This window comes from Ananas comosus, linkage group 19 (genome assembly GCF_001540865.1).
Source record: "Ananas comosus cultivar F153 linkage group 19, ASM154086v1, whole genome shotgun sequence".
NCBI classification, from domain to species: domain Eukaryota; kingdom Viridiplantae; phylum Streptophyta; class Magnoliopsida; order Poales; family Bromeliaceae; genus Ananas; species Ananas comosus.
Window position 1 is genome coordinate 8,462,187 of NC_033639.1, and position 26,533 is coordinate 8,488,719.

Genomic DNA, 26,533 nt, shown 5'->3' on the forward strand with positions numbered 1-26,533 from the left:
GGCAAAGCAACAAAACATTAAAAAACTAAAAAAATTTAAAAAAAATTTAAAAATAAAATAAAAATTATCCAGCGCACCAGAACGTGCACCCATCGCACACCGCGGGCCCACACGGAACCCATCCGTACGACGCCACGTGGCATCACGGTCACATCCTGCGGTCCCTGTTAGCCAGGTGTCGGGCCTAGTGGCCTCTGCGGCCAATCACGTGTCGACAACGGGCAAGTGACCATCGTCGTCCATATCCCACTTTATGTATGTCCCTCATTACCCTAATCATTATCATCATAATCATAATTACTTAATTAACTAATTAATTAATTATAAATTTTTATTAAATAAATTAGTTATTAATTAATTAATTATCTTAAAAAAAAACCCTCTTCATTTCCGACCTTACTATTATCCTCTTCCGCTTCTCCTCCTCCCCCTCTCTTTCTTTTCCGAGAAAGAGAGTTTGTATAGTCCGCAGTATCGACCGAGTTCCTAGATCTAAGAGGAAAGAAAAGAAGAGAAGCGATTCGAATTCGAAATCAAAATATTTAATTAAAATTTTCAATTTCTTCTGCGTCTTATTTCTTTTACTTGAGAAGGCTGACAGAAGAGAGTGGGCACACAACAGCAACGGGTATAATGGTGTATGCCCTTCTCGTTGCGTGCTCACTTCTCTTCTCGTCATCCTCGTCCTCGCGGAATTTCTTCTAATTTTTTCTCTTAATTGTTTCATTACTATTATTATAATTTTTTGTAATTTTTTATTTTTTTTGGAAAACTTCTAGATAGGTGTAGAAAAAAAAGAAAAAGGAAAAGAGAAAGAGAGAGAGAGAAGGGACACGCGTGCGCGCTCCCGAACTCTCTATTATCCTTATCTTCTTATCTCTTTGGTATTTTCATCTCCTTTTGCTTTTTCCATGTCATCGTTTTGATCAGCAAGGGTGTCAGGCTTCTGGGGGTCTCGAGGGAGTTCTTTTTTCGAGGAGGATGATGTGCGGAGCACGGAAATGGTAATTCTTATTATTCTTATTCTTCTTATTATTATTCGAATTATATTTTTAATTTTATTTATATTTTTTAATAAATTTTTGAAGAAATAATAATCAGGAAGGAGGGGCAAGCAAAGCAAAGCGAGGGGCGAAAAAAAACACAAACAAATTAGGGCACGGATGAGGAGATGAGGGATCGGATCGAGGCGAGGCGAGGCGAGGCGACGGTACTCTGCAGGGTGTGCGGAACTAACTGAATGCACTGTTCGACTAGTCTCTTCTTTGCTTATTTTGTACCTACAACTCTTTCCCTATTTATCCTTTTATGATATCCTTTTCTCCTCCTCCTTCTTCTTCTTCTTCTTGCTTTTCTCTCCATTCTCTTTACTTCATTTTCTTCATTGAAGATTTGAACATCTTCAAGGTGAGTGATACTTTATCTATTTTTTTTTTAAACTTTGTTTTTTTTTTAAAAAAAATCAGTAATAATATTAGTGAGAAAGGCCCCTAACAATATTCATTCATACTCCCTCAGGATCTTGTTTTGGATGAGGAAGCCTAGTGAGAAATGGATTAGGAGAGGAGAGGAGGGCCTGAAACAGGCAGGAGATTTGATTTTATCCTTGTCTTTTCCCAGATCTGGGCTCTCTCCAGGTTCTTGCCCTCTCACCTCAGCCATTGTTTTTTTTTTTTTCTTTTTATGTCCAATTTGGTGGAGGTGGTGATGGTGGTGATTGTTTTTTACTTCTTCTGTAACCTTCCTATTCATTGCAACAGTATCTTATTCCATGGTTTTTGATGCATGTAGTTTGTATCATCATCTGTAAAAAAGCATTGTTACTGAGAGAGCTTGCTTCTCCCCAGCTTCCTTGTGGACCACTCCTTCATCAGTGTCTTGTTTGTTTGTTTTTTTTTGTATGAAAGGGTATGATTCAGTTGAAGACCATATATAGGAAAGGGCCCCTTAATGCTTGTTCTGATCATCATCCATTGCATGGGGTTCTTCACACCCGGTACAAGGGTAAGGCAAGGTAAGGCAACCTCTCCGCCTTATCCTGAGACACCGCATTATGCGCAGTTCTCATTGTTTCTATCTTCTCGGCGAATGTTTCGGGTCGCTTTTGCGGTCAATACGCATGGTTACGTAGTTCTTCTAATAAGAGTTTATCATGGAATTATAGTGGTTTCTTTTCTAAATGCGGCGAAATCAATTGTAAGTAAATGGTTTTTCTAGGTCAAGTGGTGCTTAGGCGTGAGCTTCGGGTTGTGTTGTTAATTTTGAAAATACTCGATAAATGTGTAACCTAGTTACAAGATGGGAGCCCCACATTATTATTCAATTGGTAGGAAAGATGGATTCTTGGATCTCATTGCGCATTTAACTCAATTGAGTAATTTGCAATTTGTTGAGATTGAGCTCCTCTTTTTTTGTGCACAAAGAAGCCACATTTAGTGCAAGTTTCCATTGTCTGGGGCAATAACATAAATGTTATATCTAGAGTAGGTGAACTAACGACGTGAGAAATGAGGATTATGAATTAGTGGTTTTTACAGCCACCTCTTTATTACAACGGAAAACTATTGTATGATACAATTTTGAAGGACTACTCAATTCAACGATATTAGTGCATGTATTTGTTTTGAAGATGATTAGCCCTAACCTAGTAGGGGGATGTGCCTTGAGAAGATTGTGATTTTATGAAATAAAATCTGAATTGAAACTTGTTGTTTTAGCTGCCAATGTGGAGAATATACTCATCACGCTCCTTCGCATTGGAAGTTCATTTTCTTGTGTGAAAGTTCTCATGAAGGCTTATCGTAATTCAATTGGCTCGAATTTACCTGTTGTGCATTGACTCCTGCCTTCGATGTCCCGGAGGATCTGAATTGATCAAAGAACGCGATTCTGATCCATTGATTTTGAAGAGATATTAATTGGAAGAGCAATATGACTTGTTGGCCAATGAAAGAGTAAAATTATATGTAGGGCTATAACGTGCATTAGAACATATGCGAACCACTTTTTATGCTGTTGGCTTGAGGTTCTTTAAGTCACAAACTGTTAACTAATTACTTCAAGTAGTAAAGATGATCTCCTGTCTATTTCTTGGTGCTGAATGGTAGCCAAGTTGTGTTGCTTGAGGTTTTAGTAAGCGTCCTTAGGTTAAAGGTAAGTGGATTAATTGTCACAGAATTTTTGCTCCGTTTTCTTGTTTTTAAGTTCAGCCTTTTTGATCATCTTAGTGTGCACACTCTCTATATTCATATTGTATGTTTTTGAGTTTTTGCATCTACTGCTGTTTAAGAAAGCAGTATTTCAGTAAAGTTAGACCACAGCATGAAAGCTAGTCAACAAAATATCTCATTAAATTTCAAATTTGAATCCTCTTTTAATTTTTGCGGCCATGTTAGTGAATTAAAATTCGACTGTGGCGAGTTGTGTATGCATAGAAATTGGTCCTATTGTATAGTTTGTAAATATCTTTTGCTTAACGCTATTTCAATAGGACCTCATTATTAAGATTTCCCTTTCGAGGTAACTTTGGTTTGGACTTCACCAAAATGTCTATCAATAGATCGCCTTTCTTTTCTTTGTATTTGAGGGTCTGTTTTCGATTTTTGTTGTTCATTTAAAATGCGATACTAATATAAAAAACTTTCTTCATTCTCTTTTAATATCTTTTTTTTAAAAAATAAATGGTAGAATCTTTCCTTCACCTATATGCCACACTATATGCTAGAATTGCATTCTAGCATTTTACATTAAGTTTTTCGTCAAACATCTTTTTATATTTAGTTAGTTTGTATTTCTTCAATTTGAGTTAATTGTAACTTTATTAGTTTATAATTGAGTTGAGTTGTATTTTTTTGGGATGGATATAGCATCTATTCACTTATCTCTTCTTTGAATTAAGTATTTATTTAATCCAGCTAGTACAATTTGATTTCTTTGTCCATTATTTCTTTTTAATCACCTCATATGTATAACATTTTATCTTTGAAATCTACAGTACAGTGGGTTTGAAATCTACAGTACAGTGGGTTTGATAATGTAACTTTTTATATAACCATTGTATGTTTCGTAGTACTCGGATAAATTTCTTTCTGGTTCTAAGTTACCGTTAGGATGAGAAGGAACATTGCTGTTTTATCCCCTTAGCATCTATGATCTGACATTTACTTGGATGGGTTAGCACTGTGGAGCTTTTGCATGCCAGAAATTTTTTTTTTAAAATTTCTTCTTTGTTGAAGATTTGAGGCCTCTTAGTTCTCAAATGATAAAATGCATGAAGATATGTGTCTAATGTTAAAAAAAAAAAAGAGAAAAAGAAAAAGAAAAAAACTTCAAAAGATTCTCTACATACTAATCTCATTTTATCCTTATCATTCTTGCCTTTTCTTTTTGATTGCTTTAATATTTTCATAATAATTTGTATTTTATCCTTTTGAATCTCAATCTCAAACCTTCACCCAATGTAACTAAAACCATAAGATGAAAGGTGGATTTTTGTGGTCCGTTGGTGTGTTATGTGAAAACTTAATTTAGAAATATTTTAGAGTATATATTCTAGGATGGACTTGAATATATGTATCAATTTGTTTTAGTTTAGAACTACTGTATAAGAGCACATTAGGGAGTGCTGTGTTTGTCAGCACTATATATGCTGTGCCCCATTACATAATATGATGATCCATGTTTACTCCTATTTTTGATTGGACAAACTTAAGATGATCTCTATTGTTAGTAAAAAAGTTGTGAGCTATGGACTGGAGAAATTTAGTTAGTAATTGTCTATTGGTACAACTCACTCAATGTTTGTTGTAGGGCTTTAATGGCTTTAGAGCTTAGAGGAAGCTTTGTGGTTTTCTTATTCCAAATTCCTTTGGATCTGTTTTGGACTAAATGTTGTCTTTCGTCTAAGTCTCTAGAACACCTTCAGCTATTATCAATAAGTCACTCATATTGGTTGTATTGTAAGAAATGCTTAGAACATCATATCTTGTGATACCTTTTTGCTTTGAACAACATGCTTAGTTTGTTACTATTCTTTCTTATTGCATATCCTTGCTGATTGGATGAACAATTAATGTACAACTATTTTCAATTTGTTATGGATGTTATTAATCGAAATATCTCAATGGAGAAAAAAGCTCAAGCTTTCTCTTACTATGATGATAACTATTTACTTTGTCGAAAGTTGCAAAATTTTTCCAAAAAGCAAACCATTCCTACTCTCGTTACCACTCATTATCTAATGATCCACCACCATTGCCACTTGTTTCGATTTTGCAGTAGCCACTACTAGCTATTTCGCACTCGCAATTTGTTGTCCTAGATTTGTGGTTGCCATCACCAATCGTTTCACATCTACCACATACCAAATCCTGTGGGTATATACGGTCGCAATCCCTACCCAATCTCTACTAGCCAGGAGGAAATCTCCCTCATTCCCATTTCCGTGGAGATCCATATCTCCACATGGACAACACGCATATGTAGAAAATATTTCAAAGTAATTTTTAGTCTGCAATTTAATTAGATTATATTTAATTTGAACTTAAAATAGTTTTAAATATTATCCAATTATTAACTGTACTTCTTATTCATTGCTTCGTTATTAAGTATGATATATCAAATTACTAAAATATATAGCAAACAAATATTATTCTGCTAACACACTATATAATAAAACAAATACACTATATAATAACTAACTATGCTATAGTTTTTGATTAAATTAAGAATTTATTAAGGGCATCAAAGCTAGTATTGTCCATGTCAAGGTTGTAAATAGCGGATAGCGAGCACATGGCGTTTTGGAGGGTCTCATAGCGGAAAGCGGATATAGGGCACCGTAGCGGCCGCTATGAACCTATAGTGGGTTTCATAAAAACAAACTTAATATGTTTATATTCCATACAAAAAAGTATATATAATTTTGAAGAAAAGACAATTAATCATTTATTTTTTTTTAGTATTGCAAGCCTATACATATTTAATGTCATTATTTATTAAGATTAACTTTAAAATATTACGATTTAATAAACCAAAAAAATAAACTCGAAAATCTATAGTTCATTAACAATCTAAACAATTTGTAAATGGATGTCAAAAAGGATATCTTAGGTAAATTATTAAAATCAAAAAAAGGGATCCCCTCTTAATCTTCCAAACCCTTAATAACAGGGTTTGATCTTTTTATTCCACTTGACAACTCAATTCGATTAGATGTTTTAATCCGTTTGTGCTTTTTTAAGTTTTGGGCTCATAGTGCCCGCTTTTTGACTACTTTACAGCGGCCGCTTTAGTGAGCACTATGCTGCTAAAATGGTCGCTATGAACCCGATCTGCTAAATTCTGCTTAAGAGATTATGACGAAGCGGTATCACATAAAATCAACTATAGCAGCCACTATGGTGGGCACAGTGGCCGCTATTTAAAACATTGGTTCATGTATGAATAAATTAGTATATAAGATACATTTGTGAAGAGGATCATTTTCGAGATGAGGAATTTTGCGGGGTGGCTAGTATCCTTGTTCCCGCTCCGTCCCCACAAACGCAAAGGAATTCTCTGATCCCCATTTCTTTTGGGGAATATGCTCCTCTTTTTCACCTTATTTGAGTTGTATACCTCTAGGGACTCATCGCTTGTGGGTAAAATTGTCGTTCCGACCTATGCTGACAATTCCAAACCTAGAGTGATGCGTACCGGGCCTACTTTAGACTTATACCCGGCGCCGTTGTCGAAAACCCAGTATCTAGCTTGATGATGTGATCGTACTATGATTCAGACATTGGGTGCGACTTGAGTTCGAGCCGGATTTGCGTGGTTTTGGATAGGTTTAGATATTTTAGTTATTGAGATATTTTAGATATTATTTTCTGTTTTAGATTTTTTTAGATTTACCTGAATATTAGTTCTTTTTGGTAATAACGTTATTGTTTTGAGTTGTTCGTAGAAAACTCTATAAAGTTGGCCTTGACCATCTGTATGAGAGAGGTTAATTATTATGAAATTCCACTTTTTCGACAAATGTCCTCGGATATTTTCCTTCGCGATTTTGCGTAGACCGGAGTGAGTCCGTAGGGAGTGAGTCCCTTTATTTTATTCGTTTGTTTTTTCTCTTTGATTTGATTATCTTCTTGCGAAATTCTGACGTCGTTTGAGCAAGAAACAAAAGGAGAAACTTATTGGATCGTTTTCGTTAACGGGTTCAAACTAGCGAAAACACGGTCCATTAAGGGCGTGTTTGGTTCGCTTCTTTTTCACCATGGAATCGGAATCGGAATGGGTGAATCCGTTTGTGGGTGTTTGGTACGCGGGAGTCCCATTCCGATTCCGATTCCCGAGTGGAATGGGAATGCCCCAATCACCCATTTTTTCAATCCGGTCTAGGAGGCCGGATTGAAAGTTAGGAGGCCGGATTGAAAGTTGAATCCGGACGGAATGGATATTTATTCGAATTAAATTTATTTTTTCAACTTTTTAAATTAAAATATAAGTTAAATTTTAAAAATTAAATATATAATTTTAAATTTTAATTTGAACTTAAATTAAAAATTAAAATTTAATCAAGTATTTTGAATCTAACTTATGAATTTGAATTTAAATTAAATTTTAATTTATATGAAGTTTATTCAAATTTTATTTCAAACTTAAATTAAATTTATGGATTCAAATTAAAATTTAAATTGTAATTTTAAATTTGAATTTGAATAAATAAAATTTTAGTTTCATATTTTGAATTATCCACTCAACTTCAAAGATTAATTTATTTTAAAAAAATAGATTTAAAAATTTGATATTATTTAAAAATTTTGATGTAAATTTTTAATATTTAATTTTTAATTTGAATTTAAATTAATATATTATAAAGATAATGTTCGTATATTAATTTGATTACGTTTTTTATATCTACCTGAACCAAACACCAACAATAGGAATGATTTATTCCGATTCCGATTCAGGTGATGAACCAAACGGAATTCGGTAATGAGCCATTCCGATTCCGATTCCAGCTTATTTTGATTCCGATTGCGATTCCAACTCCGACTTTGAACCAAACACGCCCTAAGATTCTTAACACCTAGTTCTCCAAGCCGTACGCCTTTCAACAAAAAAAAAAAAGAACATCTGCTTGGATTATGAGACGGGTCTTCGGCAGACTCGCCTGACGACCCCATCTGCTCACGTGCCATCAACGAGGGGACTCGCCGTTTGCTTTAGCCGTCGCTCTCAACCTTCGACCGTACCGTCACGAGTCGATCGCTGGGACTCGACCGTGACATCCTTGGGGCCACATTTGGTAAGCACTTGGGTTTACGAAGTTATGGAGTTGCGGGTTGAGGCGTTCCATTAGGTTGGAGTCGCTGTCAAGTCAACGGAGGTAATTCCCTAGCAATGGCCCATGCCATGGCAAGGAAGTGCCACATGCGGGGCCTCAAAATGTACCCCTTGGTGAGCACCTTTATACTGCCGTGGTGCCAAATGGGGAGGATGCCTTGTAAGGTATATAGAGAAGGGGTGGACACGTCGTAAGTGGCCCCGACTCCCCCGTCGACCCATAGGACATGGGTTGTCCCTTGGCTAGCGAAGTGGCCAAGCCTAGCATTCCGTGTGACCGGGTATTGGACGGTCGAAGGGACACGGGCCTAGGGTAATGTCGGAGACGCCAGGTCGACGACATTACGTAGTGGGGAATACCGGGAGGCTTTCCTCCTAGGATCGCTTGCGCTACCTTATGCCGGCTTGGATCTCTGTAGTGGAGCGAACGAGCGGATGAGGATAGTCTTGCGACGAATGGCCCGCCATATAGGGCAAGGCTCGCAAAGACAAGTGTGCCAAGCGGGGATTCGTGAGGTGTGGCGCCTGCGAAGGCCTAAAGAGGCATAACTCAATAGGATCATTAAAGAGGGGCACGCCGAAGGAGAATTTGTGGGGCGCGATGCCTACGAGACTTGAGGGGCGGAACCCTATGGGGCAAGCGGTATCGGCATCCGTAAAGTGAACCTTGAGAGATTGGACCAATGGTGGTAGCGACCAGGCATGGTCGAGCCATGGAGATACTAGATGGCTAGTGAAGCGGAGCGAGGCCGACTTGTTGGGATGGAGCCTTATGAGGCGAACCTAAGGAGATCGAGGGCGCAGAGTGCCATGGCAAAGCGAGGGCTGTGTGGACGGTCGAGAAGCACGGTGTGGACTTGTTGGCTTCCTTTGCCAGGAGCGATGGGACACGAGAGCTGCACAGGTTGGATGCAAAGCACGGAAGTGCGGATCATGGGCGTGCGGGGTGTCACGCTAAGTCGCCAGCATTGGGAGACAAGTGAGCTTGTGGCACACACTAGGGTGGCTTATCGGATGGATGCCGTCGGACCGAGCGAGCAGGCCGCGTATGCGGTATGGCCGTAGGCGCTCCAGGTGCATGAGACGAGACGGAGAAGGATTTATACTCATGAGTGCCCTTCGTGACATGGGATGTTGCGAAGCCCGGACCTTGACGCTAGAGGCGTGCGGATTAAGTCGCGGGAGCGAAACGCGTGGGAGGCGAGACGCTTGGCTATACTCATATTGGACAAGTTGGGGGAGAACTTGTGATGTCCTTAGGGCTAGCGGTGGAGGCAACAAGGCATTCGGCTATAGAGTACTCTCGAGGAGAGTTTGGCTGGCGAAACGGGATGCACCTAGCTTGGTGGCCAACCTCGGTATTGGGGTTGCTCGTTGGGAACTCGAGGAGTCCAACGAGGGGTTCGATTACAGGCGAGGGGTCGGCTATAAGTCTCGCAGAGGAGCAAGCTTGGCAAAATGCTTGGATTGGTATTCCGTTGTTAAGTTTGCAAGACATGTCCGTGTTAAGGACTTGGGAAGGCTGGCTCGGGTGTGCGACACTTGAGCGCTGCGTGGGAATTTTCAAGGCGAAAAAGCTAACCCCGTGACAGTACGCCCTTCTCGTCCGTAACATCAACCTCTTTGAGATTGCGCCTGCACCATCTTTCGACCAATGCATTATTGAGGATCTCTCGTCATCTTTCTCTCTGCTGAATATTTCTCTAACCCTAACCGTTTCTATCTTTTATTATTTTTCTTCCTACCGTTCCCTTTATCTAAGACTCTTTCTCGTCACAGATGGTGCTCCAGCAGAAACGACATTGGATTGACCTTTAGGAATTTGACGGCTCCTGTTCAGCGCTCGCGATTACTAATCCCGCCTACGGATTTCTTGATGTACAACTTTCCATCTCGTTCTCTGTTTTAAATCCAATCTTTTTATATGGGTTTTATTGCTTCGTTTATGATTTTCAATATTCATAAATTATTTTTTTTACGCATTTGTGTTTAAGTCTCGCTGAGCCAAAACATATAGTTGTATTAGAGAGTTTCAGATCAATAAGATTTTGCTTTCAATTTGAGATTTGGATTTCTAAACTTCTTCCCCTTCATGAGATTTGGGATCAGAGCTTTAGGTTTGCGTCATGACAACTAGATCAGGGCTATAGTTTAGGAATCCTAATCTTGATGACCAAAATGATCCCATTAAACAAATTATGGAAAAATTAAATGAATTATCAACTGACATTCAAGACATTCGAGATAGGGTTACCAGCCTAGAGACAAAACTCTGAGAGACTTTCTGCACAAAATAATGTCATTATGGAAATAGATCCACAAGCATCAGCATCACGCACTCCACAAGCACGTGAAATTCAGCACATTGCTAGAACTAACCCTATTTTTCGAGAAAGCGGAACTACTGTTTTTCAAGATGACATAAGAAAGAAAGTTAAAATTGACGCACCCACTTTTGATGGAAAATTTGGTCCTAAGGCATTCGCAGATTGGCTCGTTGACATGGACCAGTATTTTGACTGGTATGAAATGTCTGATAACCGACGAGTCTGTAAAATGAAACTCATTGGCGCCGCCAAACAATATTGGATTGGCATCGAAAGGCACTTAGAACGGCTTGGCCAAGAGCCTATCACTTTGTGGGCAGAAATAAAGGCTAAATTGAGAGAGAAATACTTGCCATCCACGTACAAGCAACGGTTGTATGATCAATTGAATGCTGTTCGGCAAGGTTCTCTTTCAGTTGCCGAATATATGGCCGAATTTAATGAGATGAATATCCGTTGTGATGTTCAAGAGTAAGAACAACGAACCTTTTCGCGATTCCGTAATGGGTTGCGCGAGGAATTGCAGTGCGAAATTGTGCCACATAGGGTTGCCACTGTTGAGCAACCTTTCCGCTTGCCTTAGAATATGAAAAATATTTAAAGGTACCAGCTCGACGATTCACAGGAAAATGGACTGATAAAAACACAAGAAACATGGGTATGAATTTTAACACTAACAAAACAAACAATTTTCAAAATTGACAGAATCAAGATTCTAAGGGAAAGAGTTTAGTTACAGATGAAACCAAACGAGGAAATGCACAGGGTAGGTGTTTTAACTATCAAAAAATGGGTCATTATGCTTATGAGTGCCTAAGGCAGAACATGCATGTTCAGCTAGATGGTGAAGATTTTGAAGATTTAGAGAAAGTCACGCACAGAGACGATGAAATTCCCAGTGATGAATAGATGCTAGAATCAAAAGAAGCGTTTGATGAAAATACTACTTTACAAGTCATGTGTTGTGTCCTAACCCAACCTAGAAATGAAGACGATTGGAGACGCACTTCCATTTTTCACACCTACACAAAATGTAGGGATAAAAGTTGTAAGGTCATCATTGATGGCGGTAGCTGCATCAATGTAATTTCTGAAGCTGCAATAGGGCGTCTAAACTTTAAAACTGAGCCACACCCTAATCCCTACAAGGTTGCGTGGGTTGATAAGACAATTATGCCCATTATAAAACGTTGTTTGGTCCCGCTTAACTTTGCTACCTATTCGGACCAGATTTGGTGTGATGTCCTTCCATGGATATCGCTCTCGTACTTTTAGAAAGACCCTGGCTATATAACCTTTCTGTTATACATTATGGTCGACCTAACACCTATGTTTTCGCCTACCAAACCCTCTTAACAGAAGTTATCATCAAAAGGCTCAAAGTTTTCAAAAGATCCGAGTCCAAGTTCAGTTAAAGTTTCAAAAACCCCCCATCACAAATTGAAACAACAAAGCATCTTCACATTCTCAATAGAAAATAATTTTCCAAAGAAATTGATTTTAATATTGTTTATGCTTTAGTCGTCAAGGAGATTCCTAATTCATCTGAACCTTTTGAAACCCCTTTAATGATCAAAACCCTAGTTGCTGAATTTAGCGACTTCGCACCTGAAGAATTGCCCAATAAACTTCCCTCACTTAGGGATATACAACATGCAATAGATCTAGTCCCAGGTTTATTTTTACCAAATTTACGATATTACAGAATGAACTCGAAAGAGCACGCTGAATTGAAATGTCAGGTAGATGATTTGATTAGAAAGGGTTTTGTAAGAGAGAGCATGAGTCCATGCGCAATACCAGCATTACTCACACCAAAAAGGATGAAAGTTAGCGCATGTGCGTTGACAGCCGTGCTATTAATAAAATCACAACTAAATACCGGTTTTCAATTCCACGTTTGGACAACATGCTAGATATGATGACTAGAGTGACCATTTTTACAAAACTTGATCTTCATAGTGGTTACCAATAGATTCAGCTCAGGCCTAAAGATGAGTGAAAAACCGCGTTTAAAACAAAAGAAGGTTTGTTTGAGTGGCTAGTCATGCCATTTGGCTTGACAAATGCCTCGAGTACGTTCATAAGGGTCATGAACCAAGGTTTTAGACCTTTTATTGGCAATTTTTTGGTCGTGTATTTTGATGATATCTTGATTTATAGCCGTCCAATGATGAACATTTAGATCATATCCGCCAAGTTTTTGAAGTTTTAAAGAAAGAATTTTTTCATTCACATTAAAATTGCACTTTCATGCAACCTCAAGTCATATTTTTGGGATTTATTGTGTCCAAAGAAGGGATATCGGCTGACCCAAAAAGGGTGAGAGCAATTAGGAAATGGCTCGAGCCTAAAGATATTCATGATGTTAGGAGTTTTCATAGCCTAGCAACTTTCTATCGTAGGTTCATTAAAAACTTTAGTACTATAATGGAAGCTTTCAAAGAAATCAAAGAGAAAATGACAAAAGCACCGGTTTTAAAATTGCCTGATTTTGAAAAGGTTTTCGAAGTTTCTTATGATGCCTCAGGGGGCTACAATAGGCAGAGTTTTAAATCAAGAAGGTCATCTTATAGCCTATTTCAGTGAAAAATTGAATAAGGCCAAACAAAAGTACTCTACTTATGGTAGGGAATTGTATGCGATAGTTCAAGCATTAAAATTTTGGAGACACTATTTATTACCTAGAGAGTTTATTTTATTTTCCGATCATCAAGCTCTTAGATACCTGAATTCCCAAAAGAAATTAAATCTGAGGCACACAAAGTGGGTTGAGTATTTGCAAGAATACACTTTTGTGTTAAAACATCGAACCGGAGTAGAAAATAAAGCTGCTAATGCATTGAGTCGACTTGTAGCAACCTCAAATAATGTTGGCGTGAATGTAATTGGGTTCGATAGTATTAAGGAAGAATATCCCTCATGTCCGGACTTTAGCGAGATCTATTCTTCAATTTTAGAGGCAAACCAACCAACACTAATTTTGTCATTCGGGACAGATTTCTTTCTCGGAGTAGTTGTTTATGTGTTCCGCAAGGTTCTTTGCAAGATTTCATTGGGTAGGAATTACACGCAGGAGGATTGGCCGGACACTTTGGTCGAGACAAAACCATTTCTATGGTTGAGGATCACTTCTATTGGCCAAGTTTCAAAAAGAATGTTACACGCATCGTGGCATGGTGTAGGACGTGTCAAAGGGCTAAAGGCGGTCGGAAGAATGTAGGATTGTACATACCATTATCCGTACTCCATTTTCCTTGGCAAGATTTAAGCATGGATATCATTCTAGGTTTATCGAAAACGATTGGAAAGCACGATTTGATTCTTGTAGTCGACCATTTTTCCAAAATGGTACACTTCATTCCTGGTCGTAAGACATCAGATGCTACTCATATTGCAAAACTTTTTGTGACTGAAATTGTACATCTTCATAGATTACCAAAATTGATCATAACTGATAGGGACTTTCTTTTTGTTAGTTATTTCTAAAAAACCTTGTGGAAAATCATGAGTACAAAATTGCTTGTCTCGTCTTCCCATCACCCACAAACTGATGTTCAAGCACAAACTAACAATCAAACAGGAGTAGTCAATAGGAGTTTGGGTAATCTACTTCGATATCTTGTCGGTGAAAACATTAAAAATTGGGATCTTATTTTATCACAAGCGGAATTTGCATATAACAGTTCTGTAAATCGAACAACTGGAATGACTCCTTTTGAAATAGTCACCGGATATAATCCAAAGAAAACTATTGATTTGATACCCCTCCCGATAGAGCATATGCCAAGTGAATATGCATTCTCATTTGCTCAACACATGCGAGACTTACATAATGAGATTCGCAGAAAAATAATTTCGAGTAATGAAAATTATATAAGGGATGTCGATAAACACAGACGAGAAGTTGAATTTAATGCAGGAGACATGGTGATGTTTCGAGTTAGGCCTGAAAGGCTTCCGCAAAGGGCTATTAGAAAATTGCATACAAAGATCATGGGTCCGTTTAAAATTCTTAGGAAGATTGGATCTAATGCCTATCTATTGGAATTACCGTCTAGCGTGGGAATTAGGCCCACCTTCAATGTTGAGGACCTTACATTATTCTATTCCTCTGAAAATCAAGATTCACTTTTTCCTTTGCCACCTTCACCTCTCGTTTCTAGAACCCATTTGCAAAGAAAAGATGATATTGAGGCAATCCTTGACGACCAAATAATATCCACAAAAAATGATGGAGAGTTTAGATTTTTGGTTAAGTGGCTATATTGACCCAAAGAGGACGCAACATTGATTTCCCGAGGTGAACTTCAACAACTCAATCCGAAGCTTTATGAGGAGTACATTGTTGTCAATTCGACGGAGTCGAATTTTTCGAAGAAATGGAAAATTGATGCGGACAGGGCCTATTTTAGATTTATACCCGCCGCCGTCGAAAACCCAGTATCTGGCTTGATGACGTGATCGCACCATGATTCAGACATTGGGTGCAACTTGAGTTCGAGCCGGATTTGCGTGGTTTTGGATAGGTTTAGATATTTTAGTTATTGAGATATTTTAGATATTATTTTTTGTTTTAGATTTTTTTTAGATTTACTTGAATATTAGTTCTTTTTGATAAGAACTTTATTGTTTTGAGTTGTTAGTAGAAACTAGAAAACTCTATAAAGTTGGCTTTGACCATCTGTATAGGAGACGTTAATTTTTAGGAAATTCCACTTTTTCGAGAGATGTCCTCGGATATTTTCTTTCGCGATTTTGCGTCGACCGAAGTGAGTCTGTAGGGAGTGAGTCCCTTTATTTTATTCGCCTTTTATTTCTCTTCGATTTGATTATTTTCTTGCGAAATTTTGACGTCGTTTGAGCAAGAAACGAAAAGAGAAGCTTGTTGGATTGTTTTCGTTAATGGGTTCAAACTCGCGAAAACACGGTCCATTAAGAAAAAAGGCATCTACTTGGATTACGAGACTGGTCCTCGGCAGACCCGCTTGACGACCTTATCCACTCACGTGCCATCAACGAGGGGACTCGCTGTTTGCCCTAGCCGTCGCTCTCAACCTTTGACCGTACGCTCTCCGTGGCCGTAATATCCACCTCTTTGAGATCGCACCTGCACCATCTTTTGACCGATGCATTGTTGAGGATCCCTCGTCATCTTTCTCTCTGTGCAATATTCTCCTAACCCTAACCGTTTCTATTTTTTATTATTTTTCTTCCTCCCGTTCCCTTTATCTAAGACTTTTTCTCGTTATAGATGGTGCTCCGGCAGAAACGGCGTTGGATTGACCTTTAGGAATTTGACGACTCCTGTTCAGCGCTCGCGGTTACTAATCCCGACTGCGGATTTCTTGATGGTACAACTTTCCATCTCATTCTCTATTTAAATTCAATCTTTTTATTTGGGTTTTATTGTGTCGTTTATGATTTTCATTATTCATAAATTATTTTTTTTACGCATTCGTGTTTAAGTCTCGCTATGCCAAAACACATAATTGCATTAGAGAGTTTCAGATCTATAAGATTTTGCTTTCAATTTGAGATTTGGATTTTTAAACTCCTTCCCCTGCATCACAGAGCTACTTATGATTGTATTAGCTTCGTTGCCACCGCTATAGGTTGTGTTAGTCTTGTTTTTGCTATCAACTCAAGTCTTGTCATCACCGTAACCAGCTATTCTAACCACACTGCCACCCTTCCAACTATCTCAATAGTTGTAACGCCCCAGGCCATAGTGGAGGCCTAATCCGGGCACAACCACATACTCGCCAAATGTATAAGGATGCCTTCGTATACACGAAGCGTGTACAACTTACTAGTTTCAACATGCTTTTATACAAAAAAGAGGTCCATGTTGAAAAGCATCCGGAGCATAAACATTAACTACTACTAGACTAGAAATAGATTATATCTAACATTACTTCCAGAAAGGTATACATAATTTTTCTCATCAACCCTTAGTTACGCATAATTAAAACATAGTATATTGTCAAATCAACATAGCTCCCCGAAAATATAAAGGTCAATCTCTACTCGGTCTAGACGGGTGAAAGGGTTCTAGCTATTATGAGATTCCTTTTTTACAATCAAGCGTCTCCCACATACCTGAAGGCTCTAAAAGAAAAACACCAAATCACAGGTGTGAGAACTATAAAATATAGTTCCCAGTGGATACTGCCGTTGAAGAGGCGCACTACACCATTAGGTCAATTAAAGCATCAGTAGTAAGAAAATTGGAGACAATAACTGTAATAAAGTAAGTATGAAATAATTGTAACTACTATTATGCCTTTACGCTACGTGAAGTAGAATGAATTATGCCTCAACTCTCAATTATGCATCAATTTGGTTTAAAATAACCAAATTCCATTACTTACCCAATCTCTAAAGGACCTACATAGAGTATAGTCCTAACTTGCGTCGTGCCTCATGGGCCTTGTTCAGCACCCTACACTCTGATGTATTTTAGTTATAGTTATCTGGGAGGCGTATTATGCATATTTTAAATTTCATGTATATACAATATGACTTTATGTTTAGTTTATTTTATTTTATCTCATCTTTGATACAAACTAGTTGTAGACTCCTAGGGTTGTTGTAGATTTTAGGACTTGCTTCTACAGGTGTATTACATTTCATGTTTACAGGACATCCCTTGCATACGGTGGGTCTGTTGGTGTGCTCGAGACTTCAGCTGTAACCCGGGGCTTGATAGCAAGGTGGGATGCGGATAAGAGGGGAGAGTGTCACACCCCAATAATCCTACATCGGATATGAATGGGGATGTGATTGGGTATATAAGAGACTTAAACACTAGTAATAATAACTGGGCTGAAGCATTTTGGGCTGGTGTTTGGGCCCAACGAGTTATTGTTGCTAGTGGGCTGGGTCGTTACTTTTGGTATCAGAGCTAGTTCACCAGCCGAAAATGTGTGGCGAGTCTCAGCTGAGTCAGGGTCTGAAAGACAAGGTGATAGGCTATGCCAGAGTCTGAATGACAAGATGACCGGCTATACCAGGGTTTGGATGATAAGGCTAGCGAGACGATTCTCACATCGCCTGGTGATCTTGGGTTGTGTGTGATTTGACTGGCGAGGACGTCAGGGCCTTAAAGGGGGGAGTCTGTCACACCCCAATAATCCCACATCGGATATGAATGGGGATGTGATTGAATATATAAGAGACTTAGACACTAGTAAAAATAACTGGGCTTAAGCATTTTGGGCTGGTGTTTGGGCCCAACAAGTTATTATTGCTACTGGGCTCGGTCGTTACTGAGAGGAGGAGGAGGAGGAGGCGGATGAGGAGAAAGACGCGACAAATAAGTAGGTAGAGGTGGCGGAGGATAGGTGGTGTCGGCGCAACGGAAAGGGTAGAGGAAAATAAAGAGGGGGTTCGTTAGTTTGGGAGAGAAGGGGAAAGATAAAAGGGAAAAGATAAAAGAGAAAAGGTTGTGGAGTGGGACAAGGTACGGCCAATGGAAAAAAAAAAAAATTTTCAGGTTGGAGTAGATTTTAAGAATAGTTCATTCCTAGGTATATAGGTTAAGTTCGTTCTAGTTTAGGGGCTTACTTTTAGCCTATTCAAATAATACATAGTAAAAAATAAATTCTATTCCACTATATAGTTCAACTATACCTCATTTTAATACCTATCCAAATGGGTCCTGAACAAATGCAGGGCAGTAAATGGGGGTGTTTTTTATAATCTTCAATAGATTCAGGGTGGGAGACGGTAGAAAAATTGATTTGCCTTTATTCGATCCTGCATATACCTCACCAACTCCCTCCCTGAATTCGCCCCGATTCCACTTCGAATAAGTATTTAAAATATAAGACAACTTGTAATATCTTTTTTTTTACAATATTATTTGAGTTTTAAACGTTAGTTTTGTTGGATCGTCAGTGATCACCACAATTCCAAAAGCTTGAGCTATTAGAAAGGGATCAATCACTTTCAGTATATAGATATATCGCCGACGGATTCGACTGTGACTTGACCTAACCCGGCTTGCTCCTTGTAGGCAGGATGTTGGCCTATCCGTCAACAATCCTCCCTTCTCAACCCTAGCATCTTCCTAAATTACAGCATGCATAACCCGTGCCTTGCTTTGATGCCACTTATTGAATCTTCGGTGGAAACTACAATTCCAAAAGCTCGTGCTTAAAAAAGGAGCAATTCACTAAAAGCGTACAGATACAACGCCTATGGATCTTAATTTTGATTTGGCTAAACAGATGTCCGCCAGTAGGCAGAATTCTTGCCTGCCTAGCAACAGCCAGTAGGCTGAGTTTTAGGTAGGGCGGATTATAGGACATATATTTTACCCCATCACGAAGGCAGCGCGGGGCTTGTTTTACACCCTTATAGTTATTATTGGCCATTGGTATAGGACTAGTTTACTCTTTGTCTGCTATAAACTCTAAATTAGATATTACTTTTGATGTAATCAGCATTTTATTTTTATTCTATTGCCATCTTTTAGTTGCCATTGAGTTTTTGAGGGTTGTCTCAAGTTATATTGCTATTTGTGAATTTAAAGGGGCTTGAACATTGGTTTTATTATTGTCATGTTTGTTGCTATTCTTCTATCACTTTAAAGTGAGAATTTTTATGCTATTAAATATATATCTCAAGTTTTGAAGGGCATATTGGATATTATCCCAAATATTTTATAATATTAAAATATTTTTTTTGCTAGCTTAAGCTTTTGGTGATAAATTGTTGTTTCACATTATTTTAATATGGTATTATAGCAAGAGTCGGTTTCTTCGTTGTATTTCACTCCATTTGAGAACAATTTACATGCTATGCTTACGTTTTAGCAAAATGATACTCTACCTAACTTTTTGTGTGTAAATGTTGCATCCCATTATTCAAAAGTTTAGACAACCCTTTTTGGATTAATCGTATTTCAAAACATAGGAAGTGATAAGACTAGTGTGAAAGCGTTGGTCCTTGGTGTAAGAATTAACCCACTGTTGGGTGTACAAGTAGCATTGCTCCACGTTTTATATTCGTGTGCTAGACAGAACAAATGCTGCTTGTGTTAAGTTTGTTCTTTATCATCTTGTTCATCATTAACAAACCTCCTGAAATTCTCTGATTAATCAAATTGTATTTGGCATGTGTTGACGCTCTAAATATGTTTATGGTTGCATTCTGTCATTTTTCTGAGATTTTTTCTCCCTTTTTTATTTGATTGTACTGGTCTTTACTTGTAATAGGTTAAGAACTCGCGGTGATTGATGTGGCCAATCTAGTCTTTGACATGACATCATTACCTATCTCAATGTTGGTAAGTAAATAATATATTAGTTTTAGTTTTACTTTTTTGTTGCAACTATTTTTCATCCTAGGATATGATTATTGTGTGCGCGTATATGCTACTGGATGATTGTTAAGAATAGCGTAGCAAAACATAAAGACGATGGAAAGTCCTGCAGATAGTAGTTAATGAATTTGTCTTTTACTTTTCAGTGATATCCATTAGGCAGTTGCCGAAATCATCATTTGTTAGTTTACGAAAAATTTGTTAGGAAAATGAAGCAGATCAGTCTAGCAGATCAGTCTTTAAATATGGCTGAACAAGTCAGAAATAAGCGTAGTTAGTGCTTAGTACTATAATTACTATAATATACTAGGATTTGATTTGTTCACTACTTCTGGATAGTTATATGAGATGTGTCTATATATGACCCTAGGGTTTATGCCATCACAGTTTTTTGAGTTTAATAATAGCCGTTTTTTCTCTGAAGAGATTCTTCTACCTCTCTCTCTCTATCTCTCTCGTCCTTGTGCTTCTTAATCTTGTGCACGTAATTTTATGGCTGCGTTGGTTTCCGTCTTCATTATGATGTTTACGCTGTTCTATTATTTTTGAAATGAACAGGGAAAATCCTGTTCATTGTTTGACGAAGTAATGAGACAGGAACATTAAGATCTAGGTGCAGTAATGACATTGATACATTAATATCTAGGTGCTGAACACGTTGCAGAAGAAAGGCTGCAGTAAAATCAGCCTATTGTACTATTTACAGTATATAGAGAACAAAGATATTTTATTCTATTGTTGGTTTTTGAGTGCATTGTTAAGTTTGCAAGAGCAGAATTTCTGTAAACATATTACATAATTGTCTACTGTTTTGGTTAAAGTAACTTTGTCGCTTTTCGCTCAATCTCCTTACTTGACAATTTTAGCTACTTAATATGTGCTCTTAGCAAACCCTTGGAAAGTTCTTAAGCTTCTTGTGACTAAATCCTTTCTATGTTATTTCTATTATTCCCTCTGCTAGGAAGGTTTGATATTATGCCTGCAAAATGACAAAAGAGGATAGAATGTATAGATAATGGAAGTAAGAGTTTAGAGGTTGGTGTGGAAGTTTCTCGGTAACTTTATCTTTTGTGTCAAACTCTCTCTTTAGAGGTGCTAGGTATATATGATGACACATCACCCTCTTAGCCTCTCTAGTTGAAGTAGCATGAGCATATCCGAAAAATTAACATATTTATGTGCTAAGAATTAGAAGCTTCAAATATCTTTAAGTGATTTTTATTTTTATTTTTATTTTTATTTATTTATTTTTTTGTGTGGTGGCCGACATTTGCCTCGTGTATTTTCAGCAGCTTATTCATATTTTGAGTCAGACATGGGTGGTGTGCAAACAATTAGTAATGGTAAACGAGGATATGTTACAGTAGCAATGTATAATGCGGGAAATGACAAAATTTTGCAGTTCTTATATTTTGAAATTATAAAGTTTTGGTACGGAAGATCGAATTGGGGAACAGCAATTCTCTGCCAAATTATTGTTTCACTTTATAATTACAACCAATAGTAAGTGAGATTATGTATCGTTTCTTTGAGGTTCCAAAATCATGCCTGTCATCCTGCAGCAATATACTATGATTGCCCTCGCAGTAGTCTCAGGAAATTTTCTGTTCTTCTGTAATCTTCTGTAATACGAAATAGTGCTGTGAGTAGAACATGTCTTTTCGATAGCGATGAACCCTACTAATTTTGGCTGTTTAACGACCTTGTACGTAATCAATCTTTGATTTTAGCCTAGTTTAACTATAAAGTTCTCACCTCTGCGATGTCAGGCGAGTTTGATTTCTCATACAAGGGGGGGAATGACAACTTTGAAATAGATTATGGTTAGCAAGGGGAACCGTATGTATAGAACAAAATGTGGATTGAGCACCTTTTTGAATTCTTAATCTTTTTATACTCTTCAGTCTTCGCAAGTTTCTCCTTTCATTGATCTAAATGCACGCTGACATTCCGCAGCAGTTACTTCCACCAAATTGGGTGTCGACTAGTTGGGATATTTAATTGAGTTATACTTAAATATTAGACACTATGTTGTAGCGAATCATTATGGATATTTATTATTTCATGTGATTTGGAACTTCTGTAGCAAAAGAATACAACAAAAAGAATTCTACTACTTGAAGGACTATTATTGAATGTCTTTTCCTTACCGCGTCAACTGGCAATGTCTGTTTGTTCTCCTTTTTCTTTTGTTCCTTTTTCATTATGATTTGGTTATCATCATCCTTCCATTGTTTGGTTATTTTCTTTTCTTTTTTAACAAAACAGATTATATCTAATATTTTGTCCAAAATTGTTTTCTTTCTTTATTTTGGCAGTTTGGTACGGTAAGTATCATTCCTTTCCGGCTCGGTGATGCTGATGAAGATCATTCTTGTCAGAAACCAAACTAGAAGCATTTTACACCGGAAAAAGAAAAAGAGAGAGAAAATATAAACTTTTCATGATATTTGTCAAATTCTGCTATAATTTTCCTATAAACTGCTGCTAATTGGCTTGAAGGTGAGCTACTGGATTCAACCACATTTTTTCTCTGTTGTTTCTACATGTTATGTAGGTATGAGTTTCATATTGCTTGGTGGACTACTTTTGCTTGTAGGTTCAAAGATTTCAGAGAAGTTAACATAACTCCTGATTCGATGTTCCTTGCGATTTATTCGATGCGTCGACGGCTGTTGTGCGCAGAATTGTGTCCCAGTGTCAATTGCAGATTTATCTTCTTCCTTTCTCTCTTCTCAGGTATCGACTCGTTAATTAAATTGAGTCTTATGTACTTATTGTGATTTAGGGAATTGCCTTAGTTCCTACTCAAAATCTATTTATGTTATACCAATCACTGCATCATCAATGAGATGTGTATTATGTTAAATTTCTCCTTTTCACATTCTCCAAAAGACACTGGCAAAAAATTGAAAAGAGTAGCTAAATCCCAAATTTACTCTTCTAAAGAGGGGCACTCTCTCTTAAGAGGAGCTTTTAAATGGGAGAGCATAAGTGCTTTTAGGGGATGTTGTGGGGAGTTGCACTGGATTGGGGTTGAGGGAGGAGGGAAAAGTACTTTTGATTTATGATTGTTAGTTATTTACAACTGGGAAAAGTACTTTGATTTATGATCATTAGTGACTTTTAAAGTACCAAATATTTACACCTGGGAAAAGTACTTTGATTTATGATTATTAGTGACTTTTAAGTACCAAAGATTTACACCTGGGAAAAGTACATGTACGTTTTTTCTCCTTGTTGGTGTTCAACTGTAGAAAAATACATTGTAAATGGGCCTCAATAAACAAAAAAAAAAAAGAAAAGAAAATAAAAACAAGGTCCACATTGAATTTAGCCTGGGGCTATGGATCTCGATCTCGATCTCGATAGCGAGGCTACGAGTTTTTTTCTTTTTTCTTCTTCTAAGTTGGTGATTTCACCTGGGGCCTGTTTGGATGCATAATATTTTTTCTTTAAGCTTTTTCTTTTTTCTTTATTTGAGAAAGTTGTAGCTTTTGGTAGATTAAGAGCATGATCAGAAGTTCCTAGTATGATCGTTTCTTTTTTTAAAAAAAAATTTAGGTCATGTTTGGTTCATGTATTTTTTTTAAAGATGATTGGAAATGAGGTGTCGAAATTGTAAAATCTTATATTTATTTTATCACCGAAATCTGGCCTTAAAAATTTTCTTAGTGTCGATTTAAAAACCAACCTTCTCCTCTGGTAATTTTTTTTTTTTAAAAAAAATTTGATTTAAAATGACTAAAATACTCTTTGTGCAAATTTTATATCTATTCAAAAATTTTGAGTTAAAGGAAAGTAAATAAAGAGTTATGAATACCCAAATTCAGAAATATTTAAATTGATTCTGTTTTCAGTGATAATTTTTGTATAATTAATTTAGTGTAAAACAATGCATAATTTTGTCTTTGTAAAAAAAAAAGAGTGATAATTTTATTGATATAGTTAGGTAACTTTTATACTGGAGTCTGGCTACTATACTTTTATAAGTATAGCCTTTTTTATATTCATAAGTTTTCGGCTGTTAGATCTACTTCTTTCACTATTTTCACCCGTTAGATCATACTATTCAACCCACCACCCACTCAACTCTAGGGGACCACTATTAAATTAACGGGGGATTATTATCATCCTAACCGCACGTTCCTTCATCCAACGGTTGAAAATTTATGAGTACAAAAGATTCTATACTCATAAGAGTATAGTAGTCCTAGTCTTTATACTGAATCGAAGTGCAAAAAATAATATATTTTAGGTATTCGAGGTTATGTACCAAATAAAAATATTTCTATAAGATGAATTTTATCATGACAATAAATCCTTCAAAAAATTAATTTTTAGTAAAAGAATTTAAATTTGGTGAACTAAGTAGGTCCTTATAATATATATGTAGTTTTTGAGCAAGTGTAGTTACTGAATAATTTATTCTGATATCCAAAAAAGTTTATAATGTGCCAATTAAATATTGTCGTCCAAAATTTAGGTAGGCTTTTGTTTTTTCTAAAATTATTTAGTTTTTAAGCAGTATTGGTGGTACACCTAGGGGTGTAATGTGGGCCGTACTAGGCTGGCACAGCCCATATTTTTTGGACCGGAACGGGCTGGGGGCCAGCCTGGCTCGGCGTCGATATATTTTCGGCCGGGCCATGCTGGGCCCAAGTTGCCTACCATCTTGCCCGGCACAGCCCTTCGGCCCGGAAGGCACGGGCCGTGCCTGCTTTAAAGCAGGGCCGGCCTAGTAAATATTTATTTTTTAGAATTTTTTTTTAAAAAAATTAGTATGAAATTTAAAAATATAAATAATAAATATTTTTATTTAAATTAATATTTTGATTAAAATATTAAAAAGTTATAAAAATAATTATACTAAAGTAATATTTAATTTTTTAAAAAATAAATAAATTATGTATTATTTTTTTTAAAAAAAATGAATGAGATTTTTGGTCCATTGGACCAAAAGTGCTTCTCCCAAGGTCTGCTAGGAGGAGAGCTCGGCCCTCCTCCCTAGGAGCTCAGACTGCATGGCCTGCCTTGGGTCATGGGGTGCGAGCCTTGCTGGTCCGGCTAGCACGGGCCAGGCTTGTTTCGGGTCGTACCGTGCCGGGCTGTCGGACTGTAGCACGGCCCGAGGTTGTGCGTGGGCCGTCCGGCCCGTTTTACGTCCCTAGGTACGCCCAAAGTGGTGTATACATCTTGCACTCGGCTATCCAAACTTTATTAATTTATACTTGTCACATCAATTTTTTTTATTTTTATTAAAAGTTATTTGAGTTTTTATAAATCCTAGAATGATGAGTGTAAAATCTAGACCCCTTGTAAAGTGTACAAGTAAAATTTTTATATTTTTGGTACACTCCAAGGTGGAGTGTATATCTTACATTTATTTTATTTAAGGATAATTAAATTTTTATTTATCATATCAACCCACCGAATCTAATAGAAGTTTGAAAAGAAGAAATAAAAAAAATAGAATTCATAATCAAAAAAGAAAGCATTAAAAAAAAAAAAAAGAAGGAACATAAAGAAGAGGAAGACCACACATACTAGAATAAGACTATACGGGCAATAATAAATATCACGCAAATCTAAATAAAATTTTTATTAACCAAACTTTTTTTTTTTTTTGCATAAGTTTTGTCTCTAGTTATAAGAAAAAAAAAAACTCTAATTCTAATCCTAATCAAATTTCTCCATTTAAGAAATTATGATTCTAATTTAAACTTTCAAATCGATATCTCTAATTTTAGAAATTTTCTCAACATTAAAAAAATTCTAAAAATCTAAAAACACTCTCTTAAAAAATTAACAAAAATAATAAAAATAAAATTTTAAATCGTAGTTGATTTTTTGGCTACATCAACGCTCTGGACTAACAATCGCAACAAGGGCGAGGTAGGCCGGAGGAGAAGGGAGAAGGCAAACGGATTGTTTTTTAGCATAGCAAATATTTTGATCAGGTTTTTAAAAATTTAAATTGAAAACACAAAATTTTAAAAAAGGGCCTAATTTATAAATATGCAAAATTGATAGAACCTTTACGAAAAATGTTGTAAATATATAATACTCCCACATGAGGAAACACATGCATTTTTTTTATGGGGTTAATTTTATACAGCTTTCTGTAAATATATTGAATAGCAAATATATTTCTATAAGTTCAATTTTTTATATTTATACCTATAAAAGTTTAGTGATATATCCCTTCAAATGTCTCAACTGGTAGAATTATATAAAAACTAGCAACTAACCCGTGCAATGCACGGATTTTAAATTTATCTTTTAATTACATTTTTTATATAATATATATTAATTTTTACATATTAAGTTTTTCTAATATATTTTTATTACAATTTTTATATAATATATATTAATTTTTACATATTAAGCTTTTATTAGAAAAATTATTGAATCAAATTAAAATAAATACTATCATGATATACTAATAGATTGTAAGTAAATAATTTAAAATGAAAAGATTTTAAAATGAAAAAGTAAAAAGGTTCAAATCCATTAAAAATTTAACATAATTATTATTTATATA

General features: G+C 36.6%; 1 long non-coding RNA gene across 5 annotated transcripts; it reads left to right on the forward strand.

Moving 5' to 3' along the window:
* Window positions 385-23,321, forward strand: LOC109724630. 5 transcript variants are annotated; one of them, XR_002219987.1, is made up of 7 exons: window positions 385-1,004; window positions 1,102-1,407; window positions 1,519-1,637; window positions 1,908-2,014; window positions 19,883-19,953; window positions 22,308-22,491; window positions 22,589-23,321. It is a non-coding gene; the product is annotated as an uncharacterized LOC109724630 (long non-coding RNA). The 5 variants fall into 5 exon arrangements; XR_002219989.1 differs by lacking the exon at window positions 1,908-2,014 and adding an exon at window positions 15,913-16,012; XR_002219986.1 differs by lacking the exon at window positions 1,908-2,014 and having other exon boundaries at window positions 22,589-23,318.